Source organism: Oncorhynchus keta, chromosome 28, assembly GCF_023373465.1.
Source record: "Oncorhynchus keta strain PuntledgeMale-10-30-2019 chromosome 28, Oket_V2, whole genome shotgun sequence".
NCBI lineage: Eukaryota > Metazoa > Chordata > Actinopteri > Salmoniformes > Salmonidae > Oncorhynchus > Oncorhynchus keta.
The window spans coordinates 25,703,561-25,724,282 of NC_068448.1; the positions used below are offsets into that span (position 1 = coordinate 25,703,561).

Consider the following 20,722-nt stretch of genomic DNA (forward strand, 5'->3'; position numbering starts at 1 on the left):
TTGTAGGTCTTCTGTCCCTCTAACCTGATCATATTCTTCCCACTGCATCGACTACCTGTCCACCCAGTCTTGGATAGAGTACAGAGGTTTCACATTTTTCCTAATTGTTTCTAATCTTGGTAAAGATACAGTATTTAAGCTCATGTTCATTGAAATATTAGGGATATCATACACTATCGACATGTGTTTCAATGCAAACAGGGCTTAATAGGAGCGATTTTTTTATGGTGACAAATATAGAATAGCAGTCTACTCATAAAATATTTGGAAACCAATGGTTTAGGGTATAAATATACACTATGGACTACAATATTATGCAAAGTTTGTATTGAAAAATATGTATTTTGTCATTTACATTCTGTATAGAGGGAGTGCTTTTTGTGCTCCTGTATCATTTAAGCCCACCTGAGAAATGTCAAATTTACAAAATGGAATCTATGTATAACAATGCAAGGTTCAAAATTACTAACAAAAAAGTAGATGTGAATGCCTGATATGTTATTAGGGAGGCTGCGAATTTTCGCAGCTTTTTGTTAAAAATCGCACAACATTTCAGCGTCCTGCTATTCATTCCAGGAATATAGTATATAGAAAACACTCAGACGTTTCTAAAACGGGTTAAATAACGGCTGTGACTATAACAGAACGTGCGTTTCATCGAAAAGTGCAGGAAAATCTGATCACTGAAAATGGGAAAATATATCCATGCGCAACTTCAACCAATTGTAAAAAGTGACCCACATTAAATGGAGCCGAGGTTGCAATACCTACAGTTTCCACACGATGTCAACAGTCTTGTCATTTGTCTCGGATTTGTTTCTTGGTCAAACCGAAACAAGGGAGACGATTTCTTCCGGTCTCCGACAGGATGTTTTGGTTGAGAAATATCCGGACATGATTTCAAGACGTGGAGCTAAAGAATATACATCGCCCCGTGATCATTTTGATAGATTATTAACGTTTACTAATACCTAAAGTTGCATTACAAAAGTATTTCGAAGTGTTTTGTGAAAGTTTATCGTCGACTTTTTTAATTTTTAAAAATGACGTTGCGTTATCAAACTCGGTTTTTTCCTTGATTACACAGTCTTCATAGATCGATATCTAGGCTATATATGGACCGATTTAATCGAAAAAAGACCCAAATAAATGTTTATGGGACATCTAGGAGTGCCAAGAAAGAAGCTCATCAAAGGTAATGAATGTTTTATATTTTATTTCTGCGTTTTGGGTAGCACCGGCTAGCGCAAAATCTGTCGTTTTAGATGAAGTTCCAGTACTTTTGGGTGCATGCTATCAGATAATAGCTTCTCATGCTTTCGCCGAAAAGCATTTTACAAATCTGACTCGGTAGCTAGATTCACAACGAGTGTAGCTTTAATTCAGTACATTGTATGTGTATTTTAATGAAAGTTTGAGTTTTATCAAAAACTATACGTGGCGCACTTGAAATTTCCGCTGATTTGATCCCCACAGCGGGAGTACTTCCCCAACAAGTTATGTGAATGCCTGATATGTGTGATATATGCAGGTATGAAAAACCCATATTTTCAATTGGCAGGAAGTAGTAATACATGCTCATGAAATATGCTGTCATGAGAATTTACAGTATCAGTACATTAATCTCTTAATTTGACCAAGTATGGTCACATATCTGAGAAAGTATCTGATGTGTATCTGAGGGTTGCCTTAAGTTTTACATTTTTTATTTAATTTTTTTCATCTTTGAAATTGGCCATTACTGGGAACTTAACCAATGAACAGTAACTTAATAATAACTTCTGATTGGCTTATTATTATAATAACCAGTTATGGATATAATAACCAGATGAATAAGTTGAAACATTAAACAGCAGATATTTGTTCCTATATTTTAGGTTTTTAAATCCAAAAATGGATGTGGGCTCAACCCTTGTTTGGGTCTGTGGGACCTATATCTAATTATTACTGAAAGAAAAATGATACAATTCAAAAAATAATTAATCTGAGACACATTGGCCTTGGCTCATCTTCTGTGAAGAACATGCAAAATAACACATTTTCATTGAGTGCACACTGTGCACCTCCCTGCACATTTATAATCCATATGTGGTGTTCAGGTCCAATGGATCCGAGGGTAATAAAAGTGTGTGTGTAGGTGAAAACCCTGTGCCGGCTGTTTCAACATAGGCAGGTTATTGGTGCTGTCTCCCGCTTTTCTCACACTCTTTACCCTTTGTAGTGAGTAAAACTACACAATGTCTTGCGGGAACCTGCACAATGTTATTACAATATATTATTTTGATACATTGTAAAAAAAAAAATGCTGTACATTCCCACTCTACCCCAGCCAGGTGCAAATTGAGGGAGGGACAACAAATAAATAGCTTAGCATGTGTGGCTCCTTACCACAATCAGTATGGCAAAAATAATCTCTGCCTTAGAAATCATTTCTGCAGAGAGAGAAGCTGGTGTGGAAGGAGCGTCTTCCACTTTGGAAGATGAAGAAATGTCCAAATATGAGGATCATGTCTCTGTCACTTCGGAGTGTGAAAGTAAGATGGAAGCCAGCCCCAGGACCATCCCGACAGTAACCCGCTCATCAACAGCCTGCAGGAGGAGAAATATGGATGTCACAAAATTGTGAAATGTAATAGTCTTCTTGCTGAAGGAATCAGCCACCCCGCATTGCTGCCAATGTGATAATGATACAACCAGGGTCAACGCGGATGGTGGTTAATCATGTGCAGAACATAATGTCTTCTTTTGAACTGTTCATCCCAGACACCATCCCAAAAATAATTCTGCACTGCACTAATTTGGAGGGATGGTGTGTTTTTGGAGAACGATGGGCCAAACTCATTTACATGCATACTTTGGGGTTCTTGCCCTTGCTGGTGTTTTCAGATCCAATGGGGAATCTACAGAATCCCTGTGGGATGCAGAAGCTGGCAGAGAACTTTTCAGTGCAACAATGTCTCTGGAAAACCTCCACATTATTTCCAGGATTATCCTCTTCGATAACCGAGACACCAGACCAGCTCGGCGGCAGAGAGACCAGCTAGCTGCAATCAGGTCAGTGTGGGACAAGTGGTTAGACCGCCTTTCCCTTTTTTACAACCCTGGGCCCAATGTTACTGTTGAAGGAGCAGCTTATGCCATTTAGGTGGCGCTGCCCCTTCAGGCAGTACGTACTGTCTAAACCAGCAAAATATGGAATCAAGATCTGGGCTGCCTGTGATGCTGCTTCATCAAATGCATGTAACTTGCAAGTGTATACGGGAAAGCCAGATGGAGGAGCACCTGAGAAGAACCAAAGGATGCATGTTGTCCTGGATGTGACACATTGGTAAAACCTCAAATCCAGAGGAGGCAACATATCCCAAGGACCCCAGCTTCTGCAGCCATCGTGAGGTGGATGCTTGTGACCCATCTGCCCGACCCACAGAACCAACAACTCCAATACTGGAAGTAAATGTGAATGATGATGTGTGTGTGTGTGTGTGTGTGTGTGTGTGTGTGTGTGTGTGTGTGTGTGTGTGTGTGTGTGTGTGTGTGTATGTGTATGTGTGTGTGTGTGTGTATGTGTATGTGTGTGTGTGTGTGTGTGTGTGTGTGTGTGTGAGTAAAATTCCTCAACGAAGTGTTCATTATTCTAGTTTGCAGCCGGTAGCAACAAGAAGAAGCCCTGTGACGTGTGTGGACCCAAGAAGGACAGGAAGACACAATACACATGCATCAAGTGCAAGAAATACATTTGCAACACACACACAGTAAAATTCTGTCCCTTTGCCTTCATTTGTGTTCAATGGGACTTTAAAAAAACAATCATAAAATACTGTATGTACAGTTTGTCCTCCAATTTGTTCATTTCAATGCAATAAACATCAATAGTGATAAACCTTGTTTCATTTATATTTGTTCATGATATCATGATTTATTCCACCAATGTTTTTTCAAACAGCACTTTTATTAATAAATGTGATCGAGCAGAGTTAAATGGCAAATGGTAACCATATAAGCTGTCTATATTGCTTGTAATTTAAGTCAACATCTAAGTTAAGTATTTTTACGGCTGTATTGTTTTTAAAAACCCAATAATGTTGTGGGTCCGTCAGACCTGCGAACATTGGGTGAATAACAAAAACATGAACACCACACAAGGGTTAATAAATACACTTACCCTATATCTCAACCAATTTAGTAATTGTTCAATAATCTACAGATCTAAAATGAAGTGAATTTCTTAAACTCATTTATTTTGAGTGGCTGAAGTGAAGATGAATGTGTTCCTAATCATAAATCTCCTCATGTTGCATGTAGGGCTATTACTGCCATATTAGGCACCTTTTTGTTCAACAGGCTAATATGTTATGCTTGGCACTTTTTTTGCCTAACATGAAGATTTGGCAGGGGACAAAGCTCAGATCTTAATCTGTTCCCCTTCCTAACCAAGTTGATAATCTCAATGTTCTTGTTGAGTCCACCCCTATTTGCTGAGGGGAACTTAATGTATAGTTTCCTCAACCCCCTCACAAACTTGAGGTCTCGGTGCTGTACAGACAATTCTCTTTTGAAGGGCTCATCTGCCATGTCTTGTCTTGAGGTTAAGTGCACTCCCCTACAATTTCCATTGCCTGTTTGTTTTTGTAATGCAGTACTGTAATAAAATCCAAACTTTCCTGTCAAGTGAATTTTTTTATGTAGGCCCTACTCCCATTGGTCAGGTGATGTAACAACGTACTGGTCGGTGGCTCAGTGCACACGGCGAGCAGAGCTAAACTCTTCAGACATTTCAGAACATGGTTCTGCTAACCTACAACATTCCAATGTCATGTGGGCTGTTCCAGCTTATAGCCGATTCCATAGAAAAAAATCTAAATCAAAGGGGCTTATTCAGCTAGAAAGTAAGTTTTACTTTGCCAAATATTGGTTGAAAGCAATCTCACCGTAACTATCGGAGCACCATAATACCGTTACGCTGCATTATGTTAATATAATGCTAACTTTGATCTGTCCACACATCCTACTTACTTACTGTGTTTATGTAATTATTTCCACACTTAAGTGAATGTCAAGTACATACTCTTTTTTTAAAGGCTGATCTGTTAACTGTTGCGGTTTCACTACCTAGCCTTTCCTTGCTCATGGTCCTTTTTATTTTGATTAATGCAATTGCATGTCAGGATGTTATGAGAACATTTGTACTGCGTCTCCCTATGTTATGAGAACATTTGTACTGCATCTCCCTATGTTATGAGAACATTTGTACTGCATCTCCCTATGTTATGAGAACATTTGTACTGCGTCTCCCTATGTTATGAGAACATTTGTACTGCGTCTCCCTATGTTATGAGAACATTTGTACTGCGTCTCCCTATGTTATGAGAACATTTGTACTGCGTCTCCCTATGTTATGAGAACATTTGTACTGCGTCTCCCTATGTTATGAGAACATTTGTACTGCGTCTCCCTATGTTATGAGCACATTTGTACTGCGTCTCCCTATGTTATGAGAACATTTGTACTGCGTCTCCCTATGTTATGAGAACATTTGTACTGCGTCTCCCTATGTTATGAGAACATTTGTACTGCGTCTCCCTATGTTATGAGAACATTTGTACTGCGTCTCCCTATGTTATGAGCACATTTGTACTGCGTCTCCCTATGTTATGAGAACATTTGTACTGCGTCTCCCTATGTTATGAGAACATTTGTACTGCGTCTCCTATGTTATGAGCACATTTGTACTGCGTCTCCCTATGTTATGAGAACATTTGTACTGCGTCTCCCTATGTTATGAGAACATTTGTACTGCGTCTCCTATGTTATGAGAACATTTGTACTGCGTCTCCCTATGTTATGAGAACATTTGTACTGCGTCTCCCTATGTTATGAGAACATTTGTACTGCGTCTCCCTATGTTATGAGAACATTTGTACTGCGTCTCCCTATGTTATGAGCACATTTGTACTGCGTCTCCCTATGTTATGAGAACATTTGTACTGCGTCTCCTATGTTATGAGAACATTTGTACTGCGTCTCCCTATGTTATGAGAACATTTGTACTGCGTCTCCCTATGTTATGAGAACATTTGTACTGCGTCTCCCTATGTTATGAGAACATTTGCACATGTTTGAACATTTGTACTGCGTCTCCCTATGTTATGAGAACATTTGTACTGCGTCTCCTATGTTATGAGAACATTTGTCTCGTCTCCTATGTTATGAGAACATTTGTACTGCGTCTCCCTATGTTATGAGAACATTTGTACTGCGTCTCCCTATGTTATGAGAACATTTGTACTGCGTCTCCCTATGTTATGAGAACATTTGTACTGCGTCTCCCTATGTTATGAGAACATTTGTACTGCGTCTCCCTATGTTATGAGAACATTTGTACTGCGTCTCCTATGTTATGAGAACATTTGTACTGCGTCTCCCTATGTTATGAGAACATTTGTACTGCGTCTCCCTATGTTATGAGAACATTTGTACTGCGTCTCCCTATGTTATGAGAACATTTGTACTGCGTCTCCCTATGTTATGAGAACATTTGTACTGCGTCTCCCTATGTTATGAGAACATTTGTACTGCGTCTCCCTATGTTATGAGAACATTTGTACTGCGTCTCCCTATGTTATGAGAACATTTGTACTGCGTCTCCCTATGTTATGAGAACATTTGTATCTCCTATGTTATGAGAACATTTGTACTGCGTCTCCCTATGTTATGAGAACATTTGTACTGCGTCTCCCTATGTTATGAGAACATTTGTACTGCGTCTCCCTATGTTATGAGAACATTTGTACTATGTTATGAGAACATTTGTACTCGTCTCCCTATGTTATGAGAACATTTGTACTGCGTCTCCCTATGTTATGAGAACATTTGTACTGCGTCTCCCTATGTTATGAGAACATTTGTACTGCGTCTCCCTATGTTATGAGAACATTTGTACTGCGTCTCCCTATGTTATGAGAACATTTGTAGTCTCCCTATGTTATGAGAACATTTGTACTGCGTCTCCCTATGTTATGAGAACATTTGTACTGCGTCTCCTATGTTATGAGAACATTTGTATGTTATGTTATGAGAACATTTGTACTGCGTCTCCCTATGTTATGAGAACATTTGTACTGCGTCTCCCTATGTTATGAGAACATTTGTACTGCGTCTCCCTATGTTATGAGAACATTTGTACTGCGTCTCCCTATGTTATGAGAACATTTGTACTGCGTCTCCCTATGTTATGAGAACATTTGTACTGCGTCTCCCTATGTTATGAGAACATTTGTACTGCGTCTCCTATGTTATGAGAACATTTGTACTGCGTCTCCCTATGTTATGAGAACATTTGTACTGCGTCTCCCTATGTTATGAGAACATTTGTACTGCGTCTCCCTATGTTATGAGAACATTTGTACTGCGTCTCCCTATGTTATGAGAACATTTGTACTGCGTCTCCCTATGTTATGAGAACATTTGTACTGCGTCTCCCTATGTTATGAGAACATTTGTACTGCGTCTCCCTATGTTGAGAACATTTGTACTCTCCCTATGTTATGAGAACATTTGTACTGCGTCTCCCTATGTTATGAGAACATTTGTACTGCGTCTCCTATGTTATGAGAACATTTGTACTGCGTCTCCCTATGTTATGAGAACATTTGTACTGCGTCTCCCTATGTTATGAGAACACTGCGTCTCCCTATGTTTGAGAACATTTGTACTGCGTCTCCCTATGTTATGAGAACATTTGTAATGTTATGAGAACATTTGTACTGCGTCTCCCTATGTTATGAGAACATTTGTACTGCGTCTCCCTATGTTATGAGAACATTTGTACTGCGTCTCCCTATGTTATGAGAACATTTGTACTGCGTCTCCCTATGTTATGAGAACATTTGTACTGCGTCTCCCTATGTTAACAGAACATTTGTACTGCGTCTCCCTATGTTATGAGAACATTTGTACTGCGTCTCCCTATGTTATGAGAACATTTGTAGTCTCCCTATGTTATGAGAACATTTGTACTGCGTCTCCCTATGTTATGAGAACATTTGTACTGCGTCTCCCTATGTTATGAGAACATTTGTACTGCGTCTCCCTATGTTATGAGAACATTTGTACTGCGTCTCCCTATGTTATGAGAACATTTGAGAACATTTGTACTGCGTCTCCTATGTTATGAGAACATTTGTACTATGTTATGAGAACATTTGTACTCTCTCCCTATGTTATGAGAACATTTGTACTGCGTCTCCCTATGTTATGAGAACATTTGTACTGCGTCTCCCTATGTTATGAGAACGTCTCCTTGTTATGAGAACATTTGTACTGCGTCTCCCTATGTTATGAGAACATTTGTACTGCGTCTCCCTATGTTATGAGAACATTTGTACTGCGTCTCCCTATGTTATGAGAACATTTGTACTGCGTCTCCCTATGTTATGAGAACATTTGTACTGCGTCTCCCTATGTTATGAGAACATTTGTACTGCGTCTCCCTATGTTATGAGAACATTTGTACTGCGTCTCCCTATGTTATGAGAACATTTGTACTGCGTCTCCTATGTTATGAGAACATTTGTACTGCGTCTCCTATGTTATGAGAACATTTGTACTGCGTCTCCCTATGTTATGAGAACATTTGTACTGCGTCTCCCTATGTTATGAGAACATTTGTGAGAACATTTGTACTGCGTCTCCCTATGTTATGAGAACATTTGTACTGCGTCTCCCTATGTTATGAGAACATTTGTACTGCGTCTCCCTATGTTATGAGAACATTTGTACTGCGTCTCCCTATGTTATGAGAACATTTGTACTGCGTCCCTATGTTATGAGAACATTTGTACTGCGTCTCCCTATGTTATGAGAACATTTGTACTGAGAACATTTGTCTCCCTATGTTATGAGAACATTTGTACTGCGTCTCCCTATGTTATGAGAACATTTGTACTGCGTCTCCCTATGTTATGAGAACATTTGTACTGCGTCTCCCTATGTTATGAGAACATTTGTACTGCGTCTCCCTATGTTATGAGAACATTTGTACTGCGTCTCCCTATGTTATGAGAACATTTGTACTGCGTCTCCCTATGTTATGAGAACATTTGTACTGCGTCTCCCTATGTTATGAGAACATTTGTACTGCGTCTCCCTATGTTATGAGAACATTTGTACTGCGTCTCCCTATGTTATGAGAACATTTGTGGGCCACATCTCATATGTTGATGGACCTCTCTCCTTTGCCCACGCCAGTCCTGGAGTTTGCACTGCTGACCCCATGAGTATGTTAAACATTAACTAATACCACTCACCTCTTTGGCATCACTACCGAACTGGTACAAAGAGAGACATTACTGCACCTGAGGGGTTGAAAGAATAAGAGAGCCACCAAAAGGAGTGTTAGGCAGAGGAGAGAGGAGAATACTCTTTTTCTCGCAGACCGTGGGGGATTTTGTCTGGAAATTGTATTTTCTAATTCAGAGGAAATGGATCCACAGACCCCTCTCTGAGTCGCTTAGGTCAGTGCTCCTGTGTTTTACCTAGTTTGATGAAGTCTGAATTATCAATTCTGTTTCTAGTCATTGAAGGATTTCTTGTAGTTTCTGCCTAATAGTGCCCACTGTATGTAAGGTATTCTAGCTTTTATTTTAGGAGGTGAACACTGAGCCGTTTCTTTGGGAGCTTATCTTTGTGCATTGGACTATTAAATTTGCCTGTGTTCAATGCCTGGCCAATGAATGTGTGAACACAAGCTGTCGAAAGAAAAAGACCACATGGTGAGCACTGAGCACTCATTGACAGCTCCACTCGGTGAATGCTTAGTGAGCCCATTTAATACTTGAATGTGAGTACCTAGCCTCTTAGGTTTTAATGGGCAAGTTTTAATGTGACTCTTCAGGGAAAAGTGATGGTGGCCACATTGTATAATTTAGCCTAGTCGGACATTAGCTATAAGTGTGTCAGTTCAGTTCATTTTTCATGCACTGCAGCTGTCTGCTGGGTGTTTCATTGACGCTTTGGTTCTATACTGCAATTCTGTAATTGACAGAATTCCATTGATCTTTGCGTGACCTCTCAGCAGCTGAGTTGAAATCTGACTTGAAGAGACCCCACGTGGCTTTCCAGCAGAGGGGGCATTGTTCCCCACAGGAGAATCACTTTACTACAACAGGCCTATATTGACGATGAGCAGCTATTTTGTTTACTAACAGTCTTAACATATGTTAACAAACAAAACGTGAAAGGGATTTGCAAGAACGGCAAAATATGAATATACTTGTCTCTTGTATTTTGCAGTTTTGGTAAATCTCTTTCAGGTGTTTTTGAAATTCCTTTCCTAACAAAATTAGCTACTTTCCTAGTTCTGCTCTAAATGAGGAGTTCAGAAATGCTGTGTCATTTGTAGAGCCCAACCGATAAATCAGTTGGCTGATATTATCGACTGATTATTAGCCTTTCACAGAAATATTTGGATCAGTCTTTATTCCACCGATAAAGCATAAATATTATATACATAGAATGAACAAATGTGCTCGTTTGCGGCTCATTGAACGTCATTCAGCCCGTAAATCCCAACGTCACTCAGTGGGCATGGTGGTTTGACGGTGGTGCATGGTGGTTAGCTTGCGACAGCGTATTTCAATCAGTAAACAATGAAAAGTACACTTCACCAAACAAGCAGCCCTGTCATCACATGCTCACTTGGTTAACATTAGCTGACTAGCTAACCAGCAAGGTAGTTAGCCAGGCTAGCTTGCAATCTGTGCTACTTATGTGAGAACACTAGACTGCTGCCAAATTTAACGCTGACTTATCCTTCATACAATAATAACACTGTTACCGTCTGGGCCTGTTATGTTAGTGGGCTTATTTAGATTGCGCAGATACATCATTCAGCCCATTTGCATCATTAGTGATGAGAATGTTAGCTAGCTAGCTAAATTAGAACTAAATTAAAACCAGTGGCAGGCAAGCATTTTAATGCATTAACGTTTTCAGTCATCAGTGCATGCCATTTGCAGTTGAAATATATAGCCAGTACATTTTGTATTGAATAACAGTGTAATTTAAGGTTTCAGTCATTTTTTTTGGTAATGAACAGCTAGCCTGTGCTTGTCATAACACAGTACATTGACTCAATTTGGCATGAGGGTCTGCTATACAAACTGATGGAAAGTGGTGTTGGGGGTAAAACATATGACATTATAAAATCCATGTACACAAACAACAAGTGTGCGGTTAAAATTGGCAAAAAACACACACATTTCTTCACACAGGGTCGTGGGGTTAGACAGGGATGCAGCTTAAGCCCCACCCTCTTCAACAAAAAAGTCTGCAGCACCCGGCCTCCCCCTGCTAGAATCCGAAGTCAAATGTCTGCTGTTTGCTGATGATCTGGTGCTTCTGTCACCAACCAAGGAGGGCCTACAGCAGCACCTAGATCTTATGCACAGATTCTGTCAGACCTGGGCCCTGACAGTAAATCTCAGTAAGACCAAAATAATGGTGTTCCAAAAAAGGTCCAGTCACCAGGACCACAAATACAAATTCCATCTAGACACTGTTGCCCTAGAGCACACAAAAAACTATACATACCTTGGCCTAAACATCAGCGCCACAGGTAACTTCCACAAAGGTGTGAACGATCTGAGAGACAAGGCAAGAAGGGCATTCTATGCCATCAAAAGAAACATAAATTTCAACATACCAATTAGGATTTGGCTAAAAATACTTGAATCAGTCATAGAGCCCATTGCCCTTTATGGTTGTGAGGTCTGGGGTCCGCTCACCGACCAAGACTTCACAAAATGGGACAAACACCAAATTGAGACCCTGAACGCAGAATTCTGCAAAAATATCCTCAGTGTACAACGTAAAACACCAAATAATGCATGCAGAACAGAATTAGGCCGATACCCACTAATTATCAAAATCCAGAAAAGAGCCATTAAATTCTACAACCACCTAAAAGGAAGCGATTCACAAACCTTCCATAACAAAGCCATCACAAACAGAGAGATGAACCTGGAGAATAGTCCCCTAAGCAAGCTGGTCCTGGGGCTCTGTTCACAAACACAAACACACCCTACAGAGCCCCAGGACAACAGCACAATTAGACCCAACCAAATCATGAGAAAACAAAAATATAATTACTTAACACATTGGAAAGAATTAACAAAAAAACAGAGCAAACTAGAATGCTATTTGGCCCTACACAGAGAGTACACAGCGGCAGAATACCTGACCACTGTGACTGACCCAAAATTAAGGAAAGCTTTGACTATGTACAGACTCAGTGAGCATAGCCTTGCTATTGAGAAAGGCCGCCGTAGGCAGACATGGCTCTCAAGAGAAGACAGGCTATGTGCTCACTGCCCACAAAATGAGGTGGAAACTGAGCTGCACTTCCTAACCTCCTGCCCAATGTATGACCATATTAGAGAGACATATTTCCCCAGATCACACAGATCCACAAAGAATTCGAAAACATATCCAATTTTGAAAAACTCCCATATCTACTGGGTGAAATTCCACAGTGTGCCATCACAGCAGCAAGATTTGTGACCTGTTGCCACGAAAAAAGGGCAACCAGTGAAGAACAAACACCATTGTAAATACAACCCATATTTATGCTTATTTATTTTATCTTGTGTCCTTTAACTATTTGTACATTGTGTGTGTATATATATATATATATATATATATATATATATGACATTTGTAATGTCTTTACTGTTTTGAAACTGTTGTATGTGTAATGTTTACTGTTAATTTTTGTTGTTTTTCACTTTATATATTCACTTTGTATGTTGTCTACCTCACTTGCTTTGGCAATGTTAACACATGTTTCCCATGCCAATAAAGCCCTTGAATTGAATTGAATTGAAATTGAGAGAAAAGAGGGGATAGGAATCCCATTGGGCAATGAATGGAGGAACGTATAACACCTCACAGCACTTTCGATCAGTCGCGTTCACGTTGTCATGCTGTGTTGAGTGATTGCTGAGCTTATCGCCAGGCAATTGCTTCTCAGTCAGGCAGGGTGTGTCAAGAAACCTGCCGATTTTCCTTAAGTACGTAATGTCACAATTCCAAAACTCTGCGATATTACAGAGAACAAGTTAATTAACTCACAAATCTGAAAAATATTTGTTCTACTTCTTGTTGACAAAATTCATGCTAATGTTTTTTTTTTTAACTAGTGCCCAATTGACTCCATACAGTCCTCGAAGGAGAGCTCTCCTTGTCCCAGAGTTGCCAGAATGCACTGCGTGTTCCATTGACGATGCATGGGAAACATACACAATGGCTGTTAATACAATGGAGTTTCCCATCTCTCGAAAGTATCTCCGAACAAGCTCTCATTTCGAGGCTGCTGTAAAGTGTTTATTTACATGACATTTGACTGTTGCAAAGCGCTAGTAAATCTACTCAATGCAAAGTGGTGGCATTATGAACCGCATGTTACAGGATTTCACTGCATAGTTTGATCTTGTGAAAAGTGCAGTTTCAGGTTTACTTTGAGACCAAGTTCAATTAATTCGTTCCTTGTTTATTAGTGTGCTTGTGGTTCTTCAGCACAAACACTTCTACATTGTTATCTACTCCCATAGATATGTATAACTTAAAGATGTGTCTAAGAAGGTAAACTGAAGAAGTGTTTTGTATTTACTTTCAGATTTATAGATGATAAAGTTGCTTTTTGGTGGTTCATGTAAACCACAAAATGTTCTTTAAAGAATGTAATTGTAATGTTAAGAACATTTAAATTAATGTTATCTGTGAATACTTTGGAGCACAATTTAGAAAAATATTTGAAAGTATTTTTTTCTTTCCACACTATCGGCAGATGTCATTTGTGATTTTTGCCTCCCTAAAATCAGTATCTGTCCCAAAAATCACATTTAGGTCGGGCTCTAGTCATTTGCCTTATTTGGTTTTTGCTTGTTATTTTACACATCAACAATATCCTGTTTCCCAGATGTTTAAAAGTACACTACTTTTCTTTGCATTACACAGGGATGCAGTACATGCTTGTGCTCTTGTGCAGTTATTTGACTAGTTGTTTCAGCAAGGTAGGAGGGTTTTGCCACATCTAAACCTTTGACCAGGTATGTTATTACTGCCCTGTGGGAAACATACAAGTCATCTCTCCTTTTACCTTATCGGTCTGCCCTCCATTCTCTCTAATTGTCAGTCAAAGCTGCCTGAGTAAGATGGCTGACATATCAGTCTTACTAGGAGTAACAAGTGGCTTGCTGCTCTATAAGGAAGTTTATCTCCCTCCAGCTCATCATGCACTGTGATAACCTGTCAGCTCGATAGGCTATACCGTTGGACGTGTTTCACGCTAGTTTAAATGCCAAAGGTTACAAGCCAGTCTGTTTTTGTTAACTGCTTTATGCACTTATCAGGGATATCAGAGTTTAGGCAATCATTCCCACAGAGAGGGATTTCTTTGCTGTGCTAATCTGATTTGTGTTTCTGTCTGTGCATCCTCTGTTGTTGCGCCTCTGAACTTTGAACTACAGCCCTCTTGATTAAGTCAAGGCAAATGGAGGATGGGCTGAAAGCATATTTTAGAGAGGGGACAGGGTGGGAGGTTAGATTTTGTGTGGTCACAACTCTTCTAATTTGTGGTCACAAGATGACACACCTTGACCCCAGTCAGAGATACCATACTTCATCCTGTCCAGTTTCGGAGACCATAAGCACTACAGTTCTTTTTTTAGTTTGCTCTTAAATGTATCTATTAATGTAATGACAGTCTCTTACTGTTGAAGTAAATAAAGATTGATCAAAGGGAAAGTTGGCTTAGTTACTAATAATACATAGCTAGTAGAATTCAGATATACATTCCACCACGGTTGCGAGAGTGGGGTGTGGACAGTCGGCATCGTAAAGCACTGCTCAGCTCAGTTATGCTGCTATGCATGTTTATGTTCCTGTTATTCATCCCTACGAGGCCTCGCCGAAGGGATTTGGGGCCCCCCATACCACTTTTTTTTTTTCTCTCCCTTCTCACTTTTGTCAGCCTGCCAACAACACGGCGGCCTATTCATTTCCAGCCAATGCCGAAAACAAGGTCCAAAGTTCAGAGTCGCTGCAGCAGTGTGGATCTGGGGAACAGGATAATGTTATTTTATTTTATTCTATTGCTTTGCTGAGCAAGAGAATAATATTAGTTATCCAGTTTCGGATGCCCATATGCAGGGATGCTTAGGGAAGCTTGGTGAATTCATTAGCATATTATCAATTTGTACAGTCATCGCCAAAAGTTGAGAATGACACAAATATTAATTTCCACAACGTTTGCTGCTTCAGTGTCTTCAGATATTTTTGTCAGATGTTACTATGGAATACTGAAGTATCATTACAAGCATTTCACAAGTGTCAAAGGCTTTTATTGACAATTACATGAAGTTGATGCAAATAGACAATATTTGTGGTGTTGACCCTTCTTTTTTTAATAACTCTGCAATCCGCCCTGGCATGCTGTCAATTAACTTCTGGACCACATCCTGACTGATTCTTGCATAATCAATGCTTGGAGTTTGTCAGAATTTGTGGGTTTTTGTTTGTCCACCCACCTCTTGAGGATTGACCACAAGTTCTCAATGGGATTAAGGTCTGGGGAGTTTCCTGGCCATGGACCCAAAATATCGGTGTTTTGTTCTCCGAGCCACTTAGTTATCACTTTTGACTTATGGCAAGGTGCTCATCATGCTGGAAAAGGCATTGTTCGTCACCAAACTGTTCCTGGATGGTTGGGGGAAGTTGCTCTCATGGCTGTGTTCTTAGGCAAAATTGTGAGTGAGCCCACTCCCTTGGCTGAGAAGCAACCCAACACATGAATGGTCTCAGGATGCTTTACTGTTGGCGTAAAACAGGACTGATGGTAGCGCACACCTTGTCTTCTCCGGACAAGCTTTTTTCCAGATGCCCCAAACAATCTTAAAGGGGATTCATCAGAGAAAATGACTTTACCCCAGTCCTCAGCTGTCCAATCCCTGTACCTTTTTCAGAATATCAGTCTGTCCCTCATGTTTTTCCTGAAGAGAAGTGGCTTCTTTGCTGCCCTTCTTGACACCAGGTCATCCTCCGAAAGTCTTCGCCTCACTGTGCGTGCAGATGCACTCACACCTGCCTGCTGCCATTCCTGAGCAATCTCTGTACTGGTGGTGCCCCGATCCCGCAGCTGAATCAACTTTAGGAGACGGGCCTGGAGCTTGCTGGACTTTCTTGGGCGCCCTGAAGCTTTCTTCACAACAATTGAACCGCTCTCCTTGAAGTTCTTGATGATCCGATAAATGGCTGATTTAGGTGCAATCTTACTGGCAGCAATATCCTTGCCTGTGAAGCCCTTTTTGTGCAAAGCAATGATGGTGACTCGTGTTTCCTTGCAGGTAACCATGGTTGACAGAGGAAGAACAATGATTCCAAGAACCACCCTCCTTTTGAAGCTTCCAGTCTTTTATTTGAACTCAATCAGCATGACAGAGTGCTCTCCAGCCTTGTCCTCGTCAACACAAACTCCTGTGTTAACGAGAGAATCACTGACATGATGTCAGCTGGTCCTTTTGTGGCAGGGCTGAAATGCAGTGGATATGTTTTTGGGGGATTCAGTTCATTTGAATGGCAAAGAGGGACTTTGCAATCCATCTGATCACTCTTCATAACATTCTGGAGTGTTTGCAATAGCCATCATACAAACGGAGGCAGCAGACTTTGTGAAAATTAATATTTGTGTAATTTGTGGCCATTACTGTACAGCTGGGCATGTGTTGAACCCTGCTTACTGTGCTCATCGTTAAACAACCATGTCTCTGCTGCAGAAGTGCCCAGGTTGATGACTTGGCCCATATGCCACCATGTGTTTTTTTGGCGTGTCATGTGTGTGCATCTCACCCAGGTCTTACCCTCGCCTGCTCCTTGTCTGCCCTCAGCTCACTAAGAATAGGAGACCGCCCACCTGCTCTTTAGCTCAATTCTGCCCCTATGATTGTAGCTTCAATAACATGCACAACAAGTGAGGCAGCACAACAAGTGAGGTAGCACGCAATGGTGCTGTGACCTGGTCTTTGTTTTTTTTTGCGTGTAACTTTGGCCAGTGAAACCGCACCTTATCAGAGCGATGTGTCCATGGGGGGCGCGGTAGCCGCGTTAGCCATCTGAACACTGTGTGTATTTTTTGGGGGGAGGCCTGGGGAAGGCTCCGTTCCGTCGTTGGGTTTTTATGTCTGTGACTAAATGCGACTCTCACATGGCCCCTTTCCTATGGCCCCCTATCTTAATGGTTTCTGGGTCGTTTGCTCTATGAGCGAACGTCCGGTTAGATAACATCAGCGCTTTCTTCCCTCTTGTGTGATGTCCTGTAGCTGCACTGAGGTTGGTTGTTTCTCTGTTCAGGTCTGGAGCGACAATAGGAACAACGTGTAGTGACTTGTGACTAAACTAATCATCCTGATTAATAGTATAATAGTTAGGTCCCTGAGTAGCAAACTCGATTGCACAGCAACGTAACATTTAACCTAGCCCAGGGCTCTAGGCTGTGACCATTTAGTCACATTTTGCGACCCTTTGACATGGCTCTGTGAGTAAAATGTTTAATTTGTCACATCAGTGCAGGTTTCAAATTCGCTGGTCACCTCATTCAAAACCAAGGCTTGAAGTGACATTTTTTTTGCCACTTGTTCTTTTGGAAAAGTAGGAAAGATATATATATATTTTTACTTGTCTGAAAGCTGAAGTCTCAAACCATTTTTGCTGCATTTTATTACGCAAGGAACCACTTTACAAAATACAATGCTACTATCCTTTTTCAATAGGACCAGACAAATGTAGGCTACACTCTGCCTATTAGGCTTGAATATGCAAAATGAGCCGTCTCAAAATACAACATTTCCCCTTTAAGGCTCTCCTGGAGGATGGTTGGACACAGTTTGAAGCCTATAAAATATTGCAAAATTACAATTTACAACCATTTTTTTAAATTCTTGATTAAATAATTCATTCCAGGGCTTAATTAATGGTGTGCCGTCGTCCCTGGGACGATTACAAAAAAAAGATGGCTAAGACCAAAACACACTCGGGGACAGTTCTGGGATGACAGATCCAAAAATCATACAACCACTCCACATCCAAATATTGTAAAGCAATGAGGCTGATGCAACAGATCAGACCATTTTGCTTAAAATACTGACAGTTCTCAAAAGCTCACCACACGTGTGAGAGGTTTCATGTGATGAAGATATCTGTTAGAGGGGAGATCTAAAGATGCATCAACTGGCATGGGTTACTAATATGACTAGGATTATCATCATCTAGCATGGGTTACTAATATGACTAGGATTATCATCATCAAGCATGGGTTACTAATATGACTAGGATTATCATCATCTAGCATGGGTTACTAATATGACTAGGATTATCATCATCTAGCATGGGTTACTAATATGACTAGGATTATCATCATCAAGCATGGGTTACTAATATGACTAGGATTATCATCATCTAGCATGGGTTACTAATATGACATTTAGGTTATTATCTAGGATTATCATCATCTAGCATGGGTTACTAGGATTATCATCATCTGATGGGTTCCTAATATGACTAGGATTATCATCATCTAGCATGGGTTACTAATATGACTAGGATTATCATCATCTAGCATGGGTTACTAATATGACTAGGATTATCATCATCTAGCATGGGTTACTAATGACTGATTATCATCATTTAGCATGGATTATCATCATCATCTAGCATGGGTTACTAATATGACTAGGATTATCATCATCTAGCATGGGTTCCTAATATGACTAGGATTATCATCATCTAGCATGGGTTACTAATATGACTAGGATTATCATCATCTAGCATGGGTTACTAATATGACTAGGATTATCATCATCTAGCATGGGTTACTAATATGACTAGGATTATCATCATCTAGCATGGGTTACTAATATGACTAGGATTATCATCATCTAGCATGGGTTACTAATATGACTAGGATTATCATCATTTAGCATGGGTTCCTAATATGACTAGGATTATCATCATCTAGCATGGGTTACTAATATGACTAGGATTATCATCATCTAGCATGGGTTACTAATATGACTAGGATTATCATCATCTAGCATGGGTTACTAATATGACTAGGATTGTGCCTTTGGCTGCTGGACAATAAAGTAATATTGATTTGAAAACCTATAGAACATGAGAGAAATGCTGGTTTCAATGACAAATAAGTGTTTTATTTTTTTTATTGCCCTCAACATAGTAGTTATGTAGTTATATTTTGGCTAGGCTACTTTGAAACCAGGTAAGACATGCATCATAAAATGACATAAAACAATGATTTTAAACAATTACATTTATGGTTAAAGTTTCAAAATGCTGATTTGCCTCTGCCCAGATTCCATGTGGGTGACATGTGGTGCACAAGAGGCGCTGTCCTTCACTCTCCTGTCTTGTGACTATTTGATCTGAACGAACCGTGCCTCAAGCATGTCGACAGAATGAAGGTTTTTTTTTTAGAGTTAATGTAAATTATCCTTCATTATATTTGGTCAAACATGACTGGCGTCTAGCCTATATTTCTATAATTAAAAGTCTCATTAAAGTTTGGCTACATTTTCTGGCGCTTCGTGTCTGCATCTGTTTTGGACATGTAGCCATTCAGACAAATTAAATCAATGTTCTTGTCTGATTTTTTATTTATTTTATTATTATTATTTTTTTTTTACTTGTCCAGAACAACCATTAATGTTGAGCTTTTGGCTTCTAAAACCATGATTTGGTCAAACCGTACACCTAAATTAAAGTGCATTGATTCCTGCCATGAAAGTGCCTGCCCTGCCTCTGACTGTGCCTGCTGTGATGAGAGAGCTACTCACATTCCTTCTCCCTCCCCTGTGCAATGCATTTTGAGGAAAGAAATACATTCTTCAAAATGCAATTGTGGGAAAAAGTGTTAAAAGAAATAAGTATGCTGTTAGTTGGAGAGAGGAGTGTCTTTTCTCAACTCAATATTGTGCGATTGACACAGTTTTAAAACCATGTCTTTGAGCGTGCAAATGTTTTTAGGATATTACTGCTAGATGAATCAACTACACAGCTAACTATCAGCACTATTTAAAAGTTGCCACTCTAGCTAACGTGTTTTTTGGTTTCCACTTCCTCAGGTCTTGAATTATCCCCAAATGAATTAGCCTATTAGCTAGTGCACAAAAACATTTAGACAAATGGATCTCTATTGAGCAAAAATAAAATCTCAATTCTAGAGTGCAATTTTGACAGTAGAATATATCAAGAATAACCTAATTGTCAACCCAAAATGTTTGATTAATATCACTCGTTAAGGTTGAACATGTTTGGTTGAAAATCTATCATACCATCTCAGGAGTCGATTTTTCAACAACAAAAATTTGCGCTGAATACATTTTATAAGGTGATTACTAATTTAATGGGCTGGTGCCACCAACTGAGAAAGTTAGTCTGGAGCCCTGACCTTTCTTTTCATTATCTTCTCAGTGTGAGACTCCAGGCAGGCGGTCGTTCACTGTCAGAGGTCTGTTGTGGAACATCAGATTTGTGATGGCAAGAACTCACAAAGAGAAGACTGGCACTGTACTACTTGTTAGTGGATGGTGCGTGCCAAGAGACCAGAAGACAGATGCAGTCAAAGCAGGGTGGAGGATCCATGTTTTGTCTCCTG

The 20,722-nt window shown here is 40.0% G+C and overlaps 1 protein-coding gene across 4 annotated transcripts in view; it reads left to right on the forward strand.

The window, feature by feature from the left end:
- Positions 1 to 20,722, forward strand: part of LOC118360920 (vitamin D3 receptor A) — a 100,264-nt gene that overhangs the window by 38,302 nt on the left and 41,240 nt on the right. Inside the window, exon 1 of one of the 4 annotated variants that reach the window (XM_035740493.2) lies at positions 9,365 to 9,512. The exons of the other annotated variants lie outside the window; for them this stretch is intronic. The gene's annotated coding sequence lies outside the window, so the exon portion shown is untranslated. Of the gene's footprint in view, positions 1 to 9,364; positions 9,513 to 20,722 lie in introns of those variants that run through there. 4 annotated transcript variants of the gene reach the window in all.